The sequence below is a fragment of the Protopterus annectens genome, chromosome 13.part0 (assembly GCF_019279795.1).
Source record: "Protopterus annectens isolate FY-2018-M chromosome 13.part0, PAN1.0, whole genome shotgun sequence".
Classification (NCBI taxonomy): domain Eukaryota; kingdom Metazoa; phylum Chordata; order Ceratodontiformes; family Protopteridae; genus Protopterus; species Protopterus annectens.
This window is the reverse complement of record NC_056747.1, coordinates 1,179,043,197-1,179,063,108: the sequence shown is the minus strand read 5'-3', so window position 1 is coordinate 1,179,063,108 and position 19,912 is coordinate 1,179,043,197.

Below are 19,912 nucleotides of genomic sequence, written 5' to 3'. Positions count from 1 at the left end.
ACGGGTAGTGACGGACTTTAGGGTTAGAGCGCGGGTCAGGTAAGTGTGCGATAGTGACGGACTTTAGGGTTAGGGTGCGGGTCAGGTAAGTGTGCGGTAGTGACGGACTTTAGGGTTAGAGCGCGTGTCAGGTAAGTGTGCGGTAGTGACGGACTTTAGGGTTAGGGCTGGGTTAAGGATAGTGCATAGATAGTGGTGTATGTTAGGTTTAGTGTAGGTTTTGAAGGTGTTTGGTGTGATTGTATTATGTGTGTGTTTTTCAGAACAGCAAAATTTTTCCCTGGGAAAAAATTTGCTATTTTGAAGTGTCAATGTTATCCGAATTCGATCTTCCAAATTCGAACTTATGGTGTTCGACATTTTGGAAGTTCGATTTCGTGATATAGACCCGTGTATAGGAAGCCTTTCACTAGCAGTTACTGTGTTGATTATAATTCTACTTCTTGCTAATATTTTCACCTTTTAAAATTAAACTGTGCTTTAAATAAGAAGTTTGTTGCATGCTACTCAGTCTCATATTTGTATTTGCAGAAGTCACCAGTAGATGGCATGTTAATTAAGTATGTTAGATTGCAGATATGTACATCGGGTTCATATTAAGTTTAGCTGTGATCTTCATGGGAATGTGCTGCATGACAGAAATTTGCTTTTCATTTATGACATGCTTTACGATTTATCTTAACAGATCATGGGACCCATGGACATTCACCGAACAGATGCAGACAAGGACATGCCAGGCCACTGCTGGAGTCCTCAGATGATGACAATGATGATGAGGAAGTTGGACCTACACCTGCCCAAGCCATCATGTCTGCTGCACCTTGGAAGAGATGATGGTAGGACCAGAACAGGGAAGATTACTGGGAGGAGACTTGGGAAGTTGTGAACAATGGGTTTCGAACACAGATGTTGTCCATAGTCCAGCACTACCACTGTGGTATGGTTCAGAAATGTGGATTGCCATATCATGTATGTGCTACAGAAGGACATGATATGGCACATACATGATATGGCAATACACAATATCATGTATGAGCAGCAGAATGACATGTCATTTTCCAAGTGTTTTGGCTGATAGTTGTCATGATGTCCCACTGGCATGATGTTTTGTTGTGTGCCATGTGTTGGCAATGCTGATGCCATGTGTGGTCATATACAGATATGTCATAGTTATGGGCAGTCCTCCTTTTCTGACTGCATCAAACATCAATGCATTAATGTACACACAGTGGTATAGATAATTCATTCTGTAACAGTACTTTGTGCTGTGTTTTCTGTATGTTATTTCCACATCCATTACGTATTCACATAAGTTAACACCTTCTGCAAATAGTTGCACACATTAACGGATTGTACGTATCTCTGCACATAATCTGATCCACACTGACACACAATTGTATCTTTGAAATATGATCATTCACTGACTTACCATTGATAAGCTGTAATGATGCTCACAGGAGTGTCCTCTGCTCAGTAATGAACAGGGTGTGTGACATACACCTGTGGTTGTTTATTCAACATATGCATGACAGTATATGTCTATGTATATATGTGTATGTGTATGTGATTGAAATTCTTAGCTTGCTATGCCTGTTGATGTTACATGACTGCACATTACTGTGTATTGGACATGAGCAATCATTCTGCCCATGTGACATATATTTGCTATTTGCTTAAATGTATTTTGGATTGCCTTCTACATGCATTTGCAGTGTGTCAACTTACCCTGTCCTGCTTTTCCCTGATGTGCATACAGGTTGTCCATCTCCCTTCCACCTTCATAGTTCTGTATTATATTTTGCAGATATATTTGCCTTTGTTCCAATTATTGAACATTGCCATGTACTACATTGTTGACATGGTGAACATGTGCCAAATTTATGACCATTTTCCAGAAGCAGGAGATCTTTACACACGGGTCACTGGCTACTGCTTACAATACATTTTTGTTCTCATTATACTTGTGTGTTAACCAGTGTATGTTTTTGAAATTCATGTGCACAACCTGATATATTTTTTAAGCTGTAGTGTTAGATTTTTTACAAATATTATTACATATCATTGGTGTGTGCATGTGTATTGATATTACTTTCCATTCCATTTATACCACTGACAGACATAAATGCCTACACCTATGTGTTTCCTTTGGCATGGCATCTGTGTGTCACATATATACATTACATGTTTGTTTGGGTTGTGTATATCTCCCTGTGTATTTAGCATCCATTTTGCTGCTTTGCTGCAGTACTGCTGTTTGACACTGTGCTGGGTTGTTTACCTTTCATATGCATGGTCATAGGTTTGGTTCTGTCCTCTGCTGGAATTATCTAGCATTCCTAGATTTGAATTTGCTGATCTGTGATGTTGCTTGGCTTACACTTGCACTGTTGATAGACTACTTCGATATGTGTTTATTTATCCAGTTTCTATTGTGATGCTAATTTATTACCCTACAACACACATTTACCATTGGTCATACACATCCAAGTATAACTGCCACACACTTTGAAACATCTCATAACATGACAGTGCATAGGTAGATATGTTTTCTTGCATTTCACCATGGCTGGTATGCATCCTACCCTATTTGACAACTTTTTTCATGGACCATGTTGTGCAGTGTGCTTTCTGTATAACCTAACCATCCTTACTGCTTTTTTTCCAACCTTTGTCTATCATGTGCTGTGATATTTGTTCTATGCATATACCTGCCGTGATCACAGGATCATAGGAACACAGGAATTAATAGGCTATTGGCCCTGAGGCCCTTACAAGCCTAGCCAAGAATGTAGCCCATGTTCCAACAAGTCAGCTCCCTATACCACTATTCAGCAGGAACACAGGTGGAATCCCAGAGTTGTATTTTCTGTTCCCCATCCAGTTATCCAGGTTGCACTTAAAAAGGGTTAATGAGGTACTCTGCTTTACATGGAGAGGGAGTCTATTCCACAAAAGGGGGAGTCTCTGGGACACATACTTATGCACACAGCACCTTCCCTATGTCGCAAGTCCTATTGATGTCACAGACCAAGTTGAGGTCACGCATGTGGGTTACTCAAATGGAGCTTGACTTGTGGAAATGCAACACTCACATCAGGGCGGGGTGACAGCCTACTCCTCCTTTTTCCCCTATCCTTACCTTTTCCTTCTATTAAAAATAAAATAAAATAAAAAAGGCCTATTCCCACAAATAAATAAATAAATAAATAATTACCCATGCCCCTCTGACTTTCCATTAAATTTACCTATTCCCTCTTGTTTGTCCCTCTTTTTCACCCATACCCCACATCTGCTTTTCTATCTCCTACTTTCCCTGGGTGTGTGCATCATTTGTGTTCCCCACACATGTCCCACACCCATTGTTTGCTACTGTTAGCTGTGGCGATGTGGCCGTGATTGCCCTTCGCATCAATTCATCTTTAATTAGAAATTTTATGGATTTCATTGGAATCCATAAGCACAATCAAGTATATTTTATTAGTAAATGACTTACAAAAATATCTGTATCCTTAACCTCTAACCTTATTGGAGAGATTGCTGAAGACATGTATTATGAATGTCATGCATCTTTCATTGGGATAGTGAGCATTATTTATAATAATGGAGTTAGTTATATTCTGTATAATTTCTTAAGCTTTCTTGAGAGATTCTGTTATAGATATGTATGTGAGACTGTCAGGATGCTTGAACTGTGATAATCGTTCAGTGACTTTGTTAATGTACATCGCACTTTGACAGTGAATGTTCATTACTGGCAGATTACTTGTGGGTATGTTTAGTGTGCTGTTACTACTGAGATATTTCATTACTGACAGATTACTTGTGGGTACATTTAGTGCACTGTTACTACTGAAATACTCCATTGTGCACCAACGTATTCTGAATTCACTGTGACACATTTACATATGACATAGTTATCCACAACTTTAACACTGATAGTGTAATGCAATAGATTCTGTGAATTTTATGGAGTCCGGTCCCAAGTGTTTTATTCAAGTTGTCTTTTTTGACTAAAACAGATTACTTCACAGACTAGGACATAAAACATTTCTTCTCATACGGTAAGTTTTAAAGTTCATTTGTCTATACAGAGGTTAGTATTTACAAACTTTCACAGTGGTTAACCATCTCAAAATTAATTTTATCCTATTCTTTTTTTATATGCTCTTCTGTGTAATTTAGGTCTAACATACTTTTTAAAATGTAGTATATGTTTATTTGTAGGCAGGGATTTAAACTTGCATAAGAAAGTTACAACACATATTGGCTTTACTTTTGTTTTACTGTGATGTGTATTAGTCTGGTTATTGTGGTAAACACTGTACAGGTGAATGAAACCTAGGGATAAAGGATTATTATATATTTTAATAAGGTGGACTTGGTGGTATGTGTTGGTATGCTGTTGGGATGTATGCAGCAGTGTGAATAGCTTCATAAAAGGAGACATGTGCACTTCTAGATAAAGTGAGTTCCCAAGTGTACCCTAACAACCTGTACTCAATTTATGCACATTTTGTGCTTGTCAGTAAACTGACTTATCCCTGCTGATTTTCTGCTAGGTATGAAACATACAAAGAAGAAAAATATAGGTTAGCCTTTTGGATGGTTCATTTGGGTGGAATCAAACCATTTAAATCTAAAATTGATTTTTTTCATATTTATGTTTTGGGGTGAATTCCTTCAGAGGAGCACAAAGTGGCATTGGTTAGTATTGTGGGATTATCCACATATAGATTATATGCAGTTTGATTCATCTGCACATATCTAAGGAAGAACCTCATCACTGGAGAACTGAAATGTTAAAAGAACATTCCTTAATTATTTCAACCAGCTACCTAATGAGCTGGGAACACAATGGTTGGGATTCAGAGAAATAAAACCAGCACCACTATATGGGCAATGCTGCTGTGTCCAGTAATAAAATAGCAATATTCTGTGATTCAGAGACGGGATAAAGCTGCAATAAGCAGCATCTCACAAGGATCTCATTATCATGTTTCTGAATCAAAAACTAGCCCCCAGATTCTCAAAAGTTTGCACGGCATGCATACTTAGTGTAAGAGGTAATTTTGGCAATATGGCAGCCGAGCGATCCACGGACGTGCTAGTTTGATGTGCGCGAGCGCTCTAGCACTAGTGCTGCATGTTCCCAGCCCCATATGCAAATTTCCCCATTTGCAGGTGAAAACCATGCAAATGAGGTAAATCTGCTATCCAGGAAGCTGGAATCAGGGCATGCAGGACTAGAGTAATATGTAGAAATGTACTCAGTTAGTAACCGAGTACGGTTCTGCAAAATGCAAAACGGGGACATGATAGCTCCAAATTAAGGTGGCATATCATTGAGGAAGCATGCCAATGGCCAAGTATAAGGCCATTGGCATTACAAACAATGCAAAACATCCAAAATACAAATTTTATTTTATTATCGCCGATCAAGGCTGGTTAAGCATAAGGCAGCGGCGCGCAAATGGGATCGGTGAGAAAATAAGAAAATCAACCTAAAGCAAGCATTCCAACTAAAATCAGTATTCTGCCATGCAAGTCAATGGCAGGCAAAAGACAACCCGGCCAGTGAATAGTGGTTGCTAAGGGGGAGGTACAGTGTGACACATGTAACTATGCATTAGCAGGCAATCCTATGCAAATGAGGGGAAGGATAGTGAATCCCAGTTTCCACCAGCATGTGAGGCAAGTTCCAACAGTGTAAGAGTATGAATAGGTGAGTGCAAGACTAGGAGGTAGGTGACATCATGGGTGGGTGTGTCAGGCATACTGTAAGCAGATTGGAACCCTGTAGCTCGGGGTTGCTCCCAGCTTAGCACAGCGAAGCTAGGGGGTGTGTCTAAACCTGCCTAGCATGTATGACAAAGTGTAAGCGGGTGGATCTACAGGAAGATAAAGGAAGTGAAACCAGGAAATAGCAGCAGTGTGCACATTGGAGTACACTGATTGCATGGCGCGCCCCTGGGCTGAAACAGAAGGACAATGGGAAGAGAAAACAGCAGTAGGAAGGTAATCAAGGGGTACTAGGTTTGCTGCCAGGTGAAACGTATTGGAACCAGCCAATTACACAGGCAGCAGACCAGCCCAGCCCAGAACACTACTATAAAATATGCAAACACCTACCCCTCTGTTTTTTCCCACACCCTACACCACTGGTGTAAACAAGCGGGGAACTTTTAACACTCACAACAGCAAAATGTTAGGGGCTGCAATAGCTATCATACAACTTGTGGAAGAGGCTGAAGGTGGTGAGGATGTGAATGCTGCCAAACAACCCACAGTGAGGAGACAGAGAAGAGTGTACAGACCCAGGATAATCTACCAAGTACTACATGAGCTGGAGATAGTGGAGCACTATAGGGTGGACTGGGACATCCTACAGCAAATTGTTGAGCTGGGCCGGCCATGCCTGACATACAGAACTAACAGAGGGAAACCCATCCCAGTGGACACCAAGGTATGTGTAGGCCTAAGAATACTAGCTACAGGTACCTTCCAAAGGCCAACTGGGGATATGATGGGGATTTCACAGGCATCAGCATCCAGGGTACTCCACCAGTTCCTGGATGCCATGGCAGCACATGTCGGTGAGCACATATATTTCCCCCTCACCCGTGAGGTGTTGGCCAGCAATATGCATCTCTTCCACCAAATAGCAGAATACCCTGAGGTAGGGGGTGCAATAGACTGCATGCACATATGCATCAAATAACCACCTGGTGAGCAGGGTAGGATCTACATCAACCGCAAGGGCTTCCCCTCCATCAACTGCCAGGTCATGTGCAATGCCCAGGGTATAATACTGAACATGTGTGCTGGCTGCCCTGGAAGTTATCACGATTCCCACATCTGGCATCTGACACAGCTGTACCAGAAATTTGCCAATGGGGACATCCCACACTGTCACCTAGTGGGGGATGCTGGATTCACACTGGAGCAGTGGCTGATAACACCCATCAGGAATGCACACACACCCGAACAAGAACTCCATAATGAGGCACACACACAAACAAGAATCATAATAGAGCATGTGTTTTGGATTCTCAAGTCACAGTTCCAGTGCCTGGATAGATCTGGTGGAGCCTTGCAGTACTCACCAACTACACGTACCCAAATTGTCCTTGTATGGGCCATGCTACACAATATGATCCTGTGGAAACAGCTGCAGCAGGAGCAGCATGGGGCAGGGCCACACAGCCCCCCACCAATGCCAAGGCCTGCATAGGCACAGAGTGACTCAGAGGAACAACCTGAGCCTGCCCCAGTAGGCAGAAGGAGGCATGCCCAGTATGCCCTGACCCTGGCAAAGAGGCACATACTCTGCCATGGGTGGGACCCAGGGAACAGCACCTCTCGCTGACTCTCAAATACAGTAAAAGGGATGCCAAACATTACACTACCTGTGCCTAACCACACGTAGGGAGTGTACTATGTGCATCCAACATAGGCAGCCCTGCAGCACCACCCTCAATACTGGGACACCCACAAGATAAGGGACTCACACATGCCAGTCAGGAGGGGGGGGTCACATACCCAACAACAGTCACAGCCAGCAGGACAGGTGTAGACAAACATAAGCAAATGCTGTACTATGGCCTCTGAATGAGGGCTATGGGTAACCCCCAGGCCTACACAGACAGACTACAGCAGGCCGGGTTGTGGAAAGTCAGTTGTGATGGCTAGGAAGTCAGAAAGTAATGTGTAGGTAATCAAAAGATAAGAACAGTAGTACACTGGTATGGCTTAGCCAGCATGATAGGTAAGACTACTGACTGAAATGGAGTACATGACATACCAGTACAGTCCTAGAAAATGTGTACAAGTGTCAGGTGTGCCTCCCCACCCAACACAGAAATATAGTAACAGTCAGGTGCACCCCCCCCAATCCTGTGTAGAAACATAGAAATAGTCAGGTGTTCCCCTTGCTATGCAGACATGTTGCAACAGTCAATGCCAAATGATCAACGGATACCCTGCAGACACAGCATGCTACCTGTCGGTGTACAACATAAAGGTCAGCAGTGCAGTACAAACCACTGGACATGATCCACACATGCAAAACAGACGGCCTTACTGGGCATGCTCACACACTTAGAGAAATGAAGGCAATGTCAGTCATCAACATACTGAAAGGTCATACTGGGCATGCTTACTCACTTAAACACATGAAGGCCATGTATGCAAACACCAGTGGACCAGACACATCCAGCAGTTGCAATTGTTAGTGCAGACACATGTCAGTATGCACCACTCATGCCTTGCACACACAATGGAAAGAGATACAGACATATATGTAAGGACAACACACTATAATAAGCCAGAGGTAGATGGATATAGATGTGTGGAAGAGGGTGACTGTGACAAGGAGTCATCCAGGCCTGCTCCACCCAGCACACAGCCAAAGGACCCCAAACACATTAGGTGCAGATGTCACTCACTGCAGATACTAGCAACCAGTACCTGTCAGCACCACAGACTATGTGGTCCATGTGCCAGCTGTGCAACATGACTGTACAAGGACGTAGTCATCTAGTAGCTGTATACAAGTACCTGTGACATATGACCTTGTGTGTGGCTGCATGTGGTGTGTCACCCCTACATGAATGGGTTATGGGCCATGCACACACCGCCCACACCATAACACTACCCTGACAAGCCTGCTAAGGTCATCCATTGTGAAATACACCTTTGGGACAGTTGTAGCCCAGTAATCTCCATGGTGCATCCCATAACTGTGTAGTGTGCTAAACTAGTTAGGTAGGAGTTCTAATCCCAGACATGGCAACTGTTTTTGTGAGTGCGTGTCTGTCTCTCTCTGAATGTGTTGAAAGCAATGCCTTTTAGGCTACTCACACCCCTTACAATTCATATACCCACCTTTGGCAAGGCTGCTGATATCACCCACCTAGAAATACTTCCCTGGGAAGGCTGTAGCCTAGTAATCTCCATAGCGCATGCTGTAACTGCATACTGCTGTAGTGTAATAAAGTAGTTATGTAGGAGGTAAAACCCCAGACATGGCAACTGTGCGTGTGTGAGTCTGTGTTTGCGTGTCTGTCTGTCACTGACTGTGTAGAGAGCTATGCCTTTTAGGCTACTCACACCCCTTACAATTCACATACTCAACTTTGGCAAGGCAGCTGATGTCACCCACCTAGAAATACACCTCAGGGAAGACTGTAGCCCAGTAATCTCTGTAGCGCATCCTGTAACTGCGTACTGCTGTAGTGTGATAAACTAGTTAGGTAGGAGTTCCAACCCCAATCCTGGCAACTGTGTGTGTGTGTGTGTGTGTGTGTGTGTGTGTGTGTGTGTGTGTGTGTGTGTGTGTGTGTGTGTGCATGTTTGACTGTGTAGAGAGCAATGCTTTTTAGGCTACACACATCCCTTACAATTCACATACCCAACTTTGGTAAGGCTGCTGATGTCATGCACCTAGAAATACACCTCTGGGAAGCCTGTAGCCCTGTAATCTCCATAGCGCACCCCATAACTTTGTACTGCTGTAGTGTGATAAACTAGTCAGGTAGGAGTTCTAACCCCAGACCTGGCAAATGTGTGTGTGTGTGTGTGTGTGTGTGTGTGTGTGTGTGTGTGTGTGTGTGTGTGTGTGTGTGTGTGTGTGTGTGTGTGTGTGTGTGTGTGTGTCTCTGACTGTGTAGAGAACAATGCCTTTTAGGGTACTAACACCCCTTACAATTCATATACCCACCTTTGGAAGGCTGCTGATGTCACCCACCTAGAAATACTCCCATGGGAAGGCTGTACCCAGTAATCTCCATAGCACATCCTGTAACTGCATATGGCCATAGTGTGATAAAGGAGTTAGGTGGGAGTTCTAACTCCAGACCTGCCAACTGTGTATGTTTGACTGTGTAGAGAGCAATGCTTTTTAGGGTACTCACACCCCTTATGATTCACATACCCACCTTTGGCAAGACTGTTGATGTCATGCACCTAGAAATACACCTCTGGGAAGGTTGTAGACCAGTAATCTCTGTAGCACATCCTGTAACTGTGCACTGCTGTAGTGTGAATTAGAACCATGGTAAGGTTCCATCCCCACACATGGCAGTTCTGGATGCATTGTGTGTGTCATTGTCTGTGTAGGGATCAATGCATTTTAGGCTAGTCTCTCACAGTCAATTTCAAATGCCCTACTTTTCCAATCCTTCTGATGTCAGTCATTGTGAAATACACTTTTGGGGAAGGACTACTCCAGTAATATCTGTGGTGCGTACTATAACTGCATAGTGCTGTAGTGTAAGAAACTAGTTAGGTAGGAGTTCTACTCCCAAACATGACAGGTGTGTGTGTGTGTGTGTGTGTGTGTGTGTGTGTGTGTGTGTGTGTGTGTGTGTGTGTGTGTGTGTGTGTGTGTGTGTGTTTGTAATCTGTATACTGTGTAGAGGTTGTTATGACTGTGTGGCCAATGTGGAGTGGGTTTTGCATATTTCTTATATGGTGGTCATACTATATATCACAATGTCCACCATACAGGGATAACAGATGTGATATGGCTGAGAGGCTGGGGTGCAAAGCCATACCCATACATGTGACATCAAGGCCAGGCAATCACAGTTAGCAACTCCAGTATTACCCAGAGCACACTCTCAACCCATGTGTCATACACATGCCTTGGTAACAGCGAATATGTGGGTAGTACACTGCATATTGGCAAATGATAGTAACTATGGATTGACAGCAGTGGGCCACAGAGGGCATGTCACCCTGTCCATCTGTCCAATATGCACATACGTGCAGACAGTGCACCTCCCCCATGTTCCCCAATGGACACCTGCACCACCTGTGGTGTCATCACATGACCCACAACGGACATACCATGCCTGACAGCACGCCCTGTAGGGACAGATGCCACTGACACCAGGGAATGCTGATAGCATGCTCTCAATGTAGGTGCAGGGTAAATCTGCTGGCCATTACCAGTTCCCGCCACAAGTGGACAGGACTGGCACATCTGATGATAATCTGTGTTCAGAACATGGGCGGGACACCCCAGGTACAATTCCACATGTCACTGTACATGCATGTGGGAGGTGTGCACATCCCAGACACCATCCATGTCATGGACTAAGGAACACATACATGGCAAGAGATGCACAGCATTGGCCACACACAATAGTCACCCAGGCGAATGGATGGGGGATACAGTACCCACCTGTGTGGGCAAATGCAGACACTACATCCTTAAGCCACAATAAAGACCATCATCATGTGGCCTGATGCCAAGGTACAGCCATCACCTAGCCTTGGACAACCATCTGGCACAGTCAAACACCACACACCCATGCAGACATGCACCCATGCATGTCACTGCTGGCACCCTGTGTGTTTGTGTGTGTGTTGCATGCTGCATATGCTCACATCCACACTCCCTACAACCCCAATGGGTATACTGCAGCATGCTGTCTGATGTCAGACACCTCCCTATATGCTTCGTCCATACAGCCCCCATATGACCTGTGCAGTGCATGGGATATCTGCACAGTGATGTGATGTGGCAATCCCACTACCAATGAGTTATACACCTTGGCATTGCCACGTGTGTCAATGTGTGTGCACCCTTGTGGGAGTGTGGCTTTGTTGACACTGGAACCTGTTCATGCGGACAGGCACATGTATGTCACCTACCATACAGCGACTGTATCCCTGTTGCAGATGTCACTCACCATCACATATATGTTCTGAGTGATCCACAGCAGGTAACCCATGTGGCGCATCCAATAACTGCATTGAACTGTGCTAGCACTGCATAGTTGTCAGGGGTTTAACACCCTGTGCTTGTAGGTATGTGACACAAACATGCTTCAGTTTTACCCTCCCTCCCCTCCCTGACATGTATTTGCCTCTGTCTGCATCCCCCCATCCTGTGTCTGGTGGATGTGGAGACCTATACATGCTTTGCTTAGGCAGCAGCATGTGTATTGTAAGTGATGCTCACAATCAGCTGATGGCCTCTGCACGAATCACAGCCCCCCCAGCTGATTGCATGTGAAACAGCTGTGGTAACATTCCCATAGCCAATTGTATGGAAACACACTCCAATATCTAGGAACATCATGGTGGTGTTGGCCCTTTTCATCCACTGTGAGCAGGAACTAGATCTGTCGTGTGGCAAACAGCATCTCAGATGGATTGGGGTTTACCTCTTGGGGTTTACCTCTAACAACATACACTGTGAAAACAGTGCAATAAACTGAAGGGGGATGTGCCTGACCTGACTACAGACTGTAAGTGCTTGTGTGGATATGGCTGTTGTACATGCCCAAATACCTGCCATGTCAGTTCCATGTGTATGGGGAATCCCCATCTGCAGGGTCATCTGCAGCTAGGGCAGTGTTGTGGCCATGGTTTCATGTGTGACCCACGGAGCATCTAGCTGTGGACTGCAGAAGGTAGTGTGAGGAATGAAGTCAGCAGATAAAGAAAGTCATGATAGTCACTGATGTCATATCCCTCATAGGATATATGTTGCAACAAACCCTGTAACAACAGTAAATGTATGCGGTTATCACAGCAACATGTCAATATTGGCCCTATGTATGTGCTTCCAGCCACACCTCTGTCAACCTTTGTAAATATGCCGTGCATGAAGTGGTGCATATGTGCTGTACACCATAATTTGTGGCATCATATCTGAGAACAAGCCACTGATATATCCGATTGCTACACATGTTATGTGCAGTAGGGGTTACATTTCATGACATTACCTGCACATTCTGTGGATGTTCGTACAGTACTGAAGTCTGTGTACCTATGGTGAATGTCAACAGTGTGTGTACTGTTACTATGTACCTTAGCCTGTGTACAGACTGTGGTAGATGACATTCTTCTAGTTTCCCTACTATCAGATGTTACATGCTGCTCCACTGTATGGCACTGTAGTGGCGTACATGTTTGTAGGGCCATACACATATGTCCCATACCACAGACAGCCATCAGACCAAACTATGTAGCAGGCCAGTATATGTAGGGTCAGTCTGTAAGTGGCACATATGAGGATGGTGTAGAACAGATAGTACATATACTGTAATATCATGCTAGCTAACCATATGTGGCTGTGGCTGTGTTCACATTGGTTGTGGATATGCAATTTCACACAGGTGTATCTTACCCTGTGCTGTGACAGGGCTGTTGAGCATGCTTTATATGCAGGCACATGTGCATTCCCCCTTAGAAGATGTAGGTCAGTGCTGAGCCAGTCTGCCTGCAGCCTTCACAATGCATTGTTAAATGCCTAGCAGCTGAGTGTACTTATCCAGTGGGATGTCATGTGCAGATACTAGCCAGATGTCCCGCTGTGGGGCCTCCCTTAACAGACATGTATGTCAGACAGGGCAGTGGGATGCAGTGCAGATGTATGTCAATATCTATTAGGTAGTATGTGGCCATGGCACCCCTGTACCCGTGGTCATACTGTGTCAGGCCAGACAGGGGTGTGTGAATGCATGACTTATGGTGGACATCATATACCAGTCGTTATGTATTATACCCATCTACATGGCCATCTACATCCATATTGTCAGGCATGATACACATGCATGGCACTAAGGGCTTATGTGTATACCTCTGGACTGTACAGAGTGTGTCAGACTTTCCACATATATTGGCCAATATCTCTGCTGCAGTCCACAGCGGCATTATGCGCTAGCAGCAGTACTGTACAATGATATCATTTGGATGTCTATCAGTAGCCAATGGCACACATGTTATAAGCAGATGTGACCTCCCACACACACCATGTCTGTGAAGACAATCCCAATGACAGTAGCAATAGTCTACTTGTATACTTGCTATACATATCTGACATTGGGATCATATGGGCTGGGGTTGGGCTACACTTCATGTCCAGGACATATGGTGGGTATTTATGTACATATACTTATCTAGATAGCCAGATATACATGATTACACATGTGTACTATTCCCAATTAACACTGTCATGGCAACCACCTACTATAAATCCCCACATCATGTGTGCATGGTCCCATTACATTTCCTGTGTGATGAACATCTGTCATGTGTGTGGGCAGCAGTGCTACCAACAGCAGGTAGCAATGTCCTTTACAGGAGAACGGGCACACTCAGGGCAGCCACATATTTGTAGGAGGATCAGGAACTACAGACAGACTGTGAGTAGAGTTGTGTTATGCTTTGTATAGTACTGATGTTACAGGGTGTGAGTGTACATACTAGTTTACCTTGGAATGCAGTCCATCTGCATAGCACACAACTGTAGGCCTATCCTCATGCCAGCCAGAGCTATGCCTGTCACGTCTTATCTGTCCACCACACAGGTCCTGCGTCAGATATTACACTGGTAGTGTGTGTGTTGAGTGTTATTGGTACATGGCTACATCCATGACTGTTTCTACCCTCAATTCCCTGACAAAGGGTATGTTACAGACTATGCTGTAACACCAGCACCTTTCTTAGTGTATGGCAAGGACACCCACACCTCAAGACTGGTGGCAACGCACGATGCATCGGAGACCATCCAGGTGCAATTAACCATAGGCAAGACTGCTCTGCAAATTGTAGCATGTTACAGGCCACCCTCACAAACTCAGGAACCTCACATGGCCTTCCTGAAAACACTAGAGGGGATAAATGTATCACCAAACACCATCATACTAGGTGACTTCAATTACCCTAATATAGACTGGGAACACTACTCAAGCCCAAACACCCTAGCCCAAAAGTTCCTGGAATTCATAAACTCAAATGCCATGGAACAACTAGTCACCATCCCCACAAGAGGAGAAAACATACTTGATCTCATCATCACGAACATGGGAGCACAATGTTCAACACCGAAGTATACCCCTCACTGGTGAGATCAGATCACAAACTAATCTCGCTGGAGGTCCTCATCCCACCCCACCTGAAATAAAAAGACCACAGTAAAGAACTTCGAAGCCGACTTCACACTTCTAAAGACTAGTGTGGTCTCCTTTAAGGCCCCGAGGGTGAAAACAGTACTCAAGCCGCTGAATCACTTACAAATGCCTTCTACCAGCACCTGCAGGACTGCATGGATAAGGCAATCCCAAGCAAAACAAAGACTCTTTGTACCAAAGGCAAGCGCCCAGTCTGGTGGACCCCAGCCATAAACAAACTCTACAACAAAAGGAGGAAGCTACTACAAGATAGAGCAAAATCCTTAAAAGGTAAGACACCCTTGATCACTATAAGTAAAACTAAGAGCTCTCATAAAATCATCCAAAGCAAATTTTGAGAGAAAAATAGCTAAAGACTCAAAAGACAATCATAAGGCCTTCTTTAGCTATGTTAGAAACCTGGGAGGAAACTCCCAGATATGCTCAGAACTAGTTCAAAATGATGTGAAGATTACTGATCCTACAGACATTGCCAACATACTGGCTGACAGGTTCAGTGCAAACTTCTCCCCGCCCCCAAAGGAGAGATATCTATACCAAGCGATTGCAGCCCCCAAACATCTCCAACGCCCAAGTGAGAACTGCTCTCCAAAGCAAAAACACAGCATCCATGGGACCTGATGGTGTCCCCGGCTGTGTGCTCCACGAACTCAACGAGGAATTAAACCCACAGCTAGGACAGCTGTTTCATCATAGTCTTACCTCTGGATACATACCCAGGGAGTGGCACTGCAACTGTGGTCCCACTTCACAAGGCGGTGCCTCCACCGACCCTGGAAATTACCGCCCATTAGCTTGACAAGCCTTATCTGCAAAGCCATGGAGAGGATCATAATGGACCTCATAAATAAAGACATAGGGAATTTGCAGACTTTGGATCCATCCCAGTTTGGCTTTGTCAAAGGCAGATCATGCCTTCTAAACTTGGTTGACTTTTTCAAACAGTCACCAAAGCCATTGATGAGGAAAGGCAGTCCATACAGCCTACCTCGATCTGGCTAAGGCCGATACAATACCCCACTGGTATCATTGAAAAACTCATCAGCTTAAATGTTAACCCATACATCACAAGATGGGTTGCAAACTGGCTGAGTGACAGAACCCACAGGGTCAGAGTTGCTGGCGCCATGTCAGACTCAAAGCCTGTCACAAGTGGTGTACCACAGGGCTCAGTCCTGGGCACTCTTGTTTGGCATCTACTTTTCCAGTACAAGCAAACACAGGAGGGTTATGGCTGACAAAGTTTGCAGATGACTGCAAACTGGGTGCCATAGTAGAAAACACATCTGACACAGATATCCTTCAGAAGGGTCTCACAGAAACGGATAACTGGTGCCAGAGCCATGGCCTAAAGTTAAATGCCAAAAATGCATAGTCATACCCTTGAAAAACAAGGTTACCCTAGCTACCAAATAGGTGGCAATCCACTGAGCACAGAAGAAGTTATCAGGGACCTGGGGACCCAGGTTGATAGTAGTCTGTCATTCGACACCCATGTAGCTAAAGTAGTTAGGAAGACCTTCTACATTGCCTACCTTATCATGAAGGGATTCTCATCTAGATCTAAGCAGATCATAGTCATCCTATACTCATCACTCATCAGACCAATGATTGAGTACAATGCCCCATTCGGAATGTATCTGACCCGACACTTGCAGCAGCTGGAGAGGCCACAAAAGTTCCTCACCAAAAGGATAAAGGGTCTCAAACATCTGTCCTATGCTGCCCGACTGAAAGAACTCCAGCTCTATTCAGTCACTTACCGCTTGCTCAGAGGTGACCTTTGCCTAACATACAAGGCCATGTCAAACCCAGATTTGATGAATATGCTTCACCTCAAAAAATCTAGATCCGTCAGAGCCACAAGGGCGGGCGACTTAAACCTCGACACGGCTATTAATAGGACGTGCTGGAGGGATAGATTCATCACCCAAAGACACCCTATGCTGTGGAATAAAAATCCAGGTATATGTGAGGCAGAGCACCTCGCTGGCCTTGTTCAAGAGAAATCTTGACCAATGGATGGGAGATCGCAGATATACCCCAGGGATTACCTCAGTGTCACTGCTCAACAGAGGCACAGCAAAATAATGGGTATAGTTCCCCATACTAAAGGGGTGGCGTAAGCCACAAAACTATGGGCTAGGCTTGTAAATGCCCTCGGGCAGATAGCCTAGTATGAACCTATGAACCTATGAACCTATGAACAGTTGTCCACATATGTGCCTGTATTACAGCCTCTGTCCATCACCTACATACCAAGCTTTGCTCATATGTCATGATGTTGGTGATTGATCCGTAGTGGGCTGTGAGTATAATACACTGCCAGTGCTGCCATCAGTCCACTGCCGTTGTATCCCCCACACATACGGTGGGGCTGAGGCCATATATGTGTGGGCGTCATCTACACAATACATGTGTGCCCTTATGCACTCCAGAGGCCAGTGTATGTAACAATGGTATATGGCCCTGCATTATTGATTCTGGGGGGAGCACCATAAATTACCTAGGCTGCTACAAAATGTGGGGGTATCAGGGTTGAGCTGCCTTAAGGTATCTGGATGTACAGTACCATACACTTCACCTATATATACATTACTGGCATGGATCTGGTTAATGCAGAACTACTGCCCCCTGCCATACAAACTGTTCTGTTTGTCGGTGTGCTCGCGATGGTGTCAGTTATGCCATGTTATGTAACAGTTACAACCCATGTTGTCAAATGACGTCTTTACCACCTACCGAGTTTGTAGAATGTGTAGATAGAGGCTGCTGAACTACACACCTGCATTACATACTGTTGATTGTTAGGTATCCTGTGGCCCAGTTTGTCTTTCCTATTGTATAATGTGAATGGCTTGGCCTGGACAGCAAAAGCTGTGAACCTTTCCATACTACTGTATTACTGTAACTGGTCCACAGTTGCATTACTCTGTTGATATAGTTGTCAGTGTCTGAACAGCTATATGGCATGACATGTAGAACTGTAATAGTACATGATTAAAGGTTTCCATATCTGCAAACCTGTGGGTGGTGTTTTACCTATGACCTCTCTGTGGGTTTATGTTACAGCAATGATTGTCATTTGTATGGGTGGCCTATACAGTGTCGAGTTGTTCAGTGGTTAACTGTAGGCATAGTGGCTGTTCCATATTGTGTGCACCTTCTACTTATGTATCTTACTGTACATATAACTGCGTGTGTATGTGTAGTCACATGTATATGTATATATATATATATATATATATATATATATATATCTATTATGTATATATATCTATATATATATATATATATATATATATATATATATATATATATATATATATATATATATACCTGTATCTGCAATCTGCATATCTTTGTCAGTGTATTTGTATCCTGAGGATGTTGATGGCTTCCACATATTACATTCCCCATGGGAGCCAGACTGTACTGCATCATATGTTACCAATACCAGCCTGACATCATACATGTGGGATTTAGTACTGGTAACATTGTGTGCCCATGTTGTCTAAGGCCCTGGTTATTGGATCTGCAACACCTGGTAGTGTATTGCAGGGTGGATGTGTTTGGCTGGGGGGGAATGCCTATTCATACAAGACACATAGTGTGTGGGGCCTCTCAACCCCATTAACGGTGCATGAGGACATATGTGTCATTTGTTAATCTGCCATTGCTGTCTACAGATGTATGGCCATATATACCTGTATATATATATATATATATATATATATATATATATATATATATATATATATATATATATAAATAATATCTGCTAACATATACATAACTATGTCTGCATATACCTACATAGATATATATCTGCGTACACATATGTAACTTGCTTTGTATATGTAGACATATAGGTGTAGACACATATATGTGTCGATGTAGGCATTTGCATGTATATATGCTCATATATATATTGATATATATGTATATAGTATCATAAATATATATATATATATATATATATATATATATATATATATATATATGTGTGTTGTATCTGTGTAGATATGTATATATGTACACAGACATACATCTAGATGTTGGTATACATTCTCTGTACTGTTGCATGACTGGACTGGATGATATGTTTCTGAAATCATCTGATATATGCATGGCTGGCATGGCTTAGTGGTACATCACCTTGTCTATGGTGTTTAGTGTCATGGGTTCGAACCCTGCAAGAGCTGTGTATTTTGTAGCTAGGCAGACCATGGCCCATTGGATACAGTGTGAAGAAAGCACTTTTGAGCAGTTGTACGCATGTTTGCGTGGCAGTAAGCTACACAGGTTAAGCAATATAGAAAACAAATGAGTATATGACACTGTAACCAGAACGTCCATGTTCTGCCCAGCAACACAGTAAACAGTATCTGCAAGGCTCAAACCCAGGACCCAACACATCATAGACAGTATGAATTACCACTAAGCCATGACAGATATACATACATCTGATGGCTCCAGAAACATGTCATCCAGCACAATTATTCAACAGTACAGTAAGTGTACTTCAACATCTAGATGTATGTGTGTGTGTATATACATATATATATATATATATATATATATATATATATATATATATATATATATATATATATATATATATATATATATTGAAATAGTTATATATAACCCACTCTCTCCACGCATACATCTACACAAATCTGTCTACATATATATGTCAAGATATATACATATATATATATATATATATATATATACGGCAAATATATATATATCTATATGTGTGCAGATATATATATATATATATATATATATATATATATATATATATATATATATGTGTGTGTGTATACAGATATATATCAATAGATATCATAGAGAACATGATAAAGACTTATATAAACACAGGCACTGTTAATGGGGGTGAGGCTGCTCAATCAACATATGTCTCACACGTGGTAACATCCCCTCTGAAATACATGAAAAGGCTTACATAGTTCAAT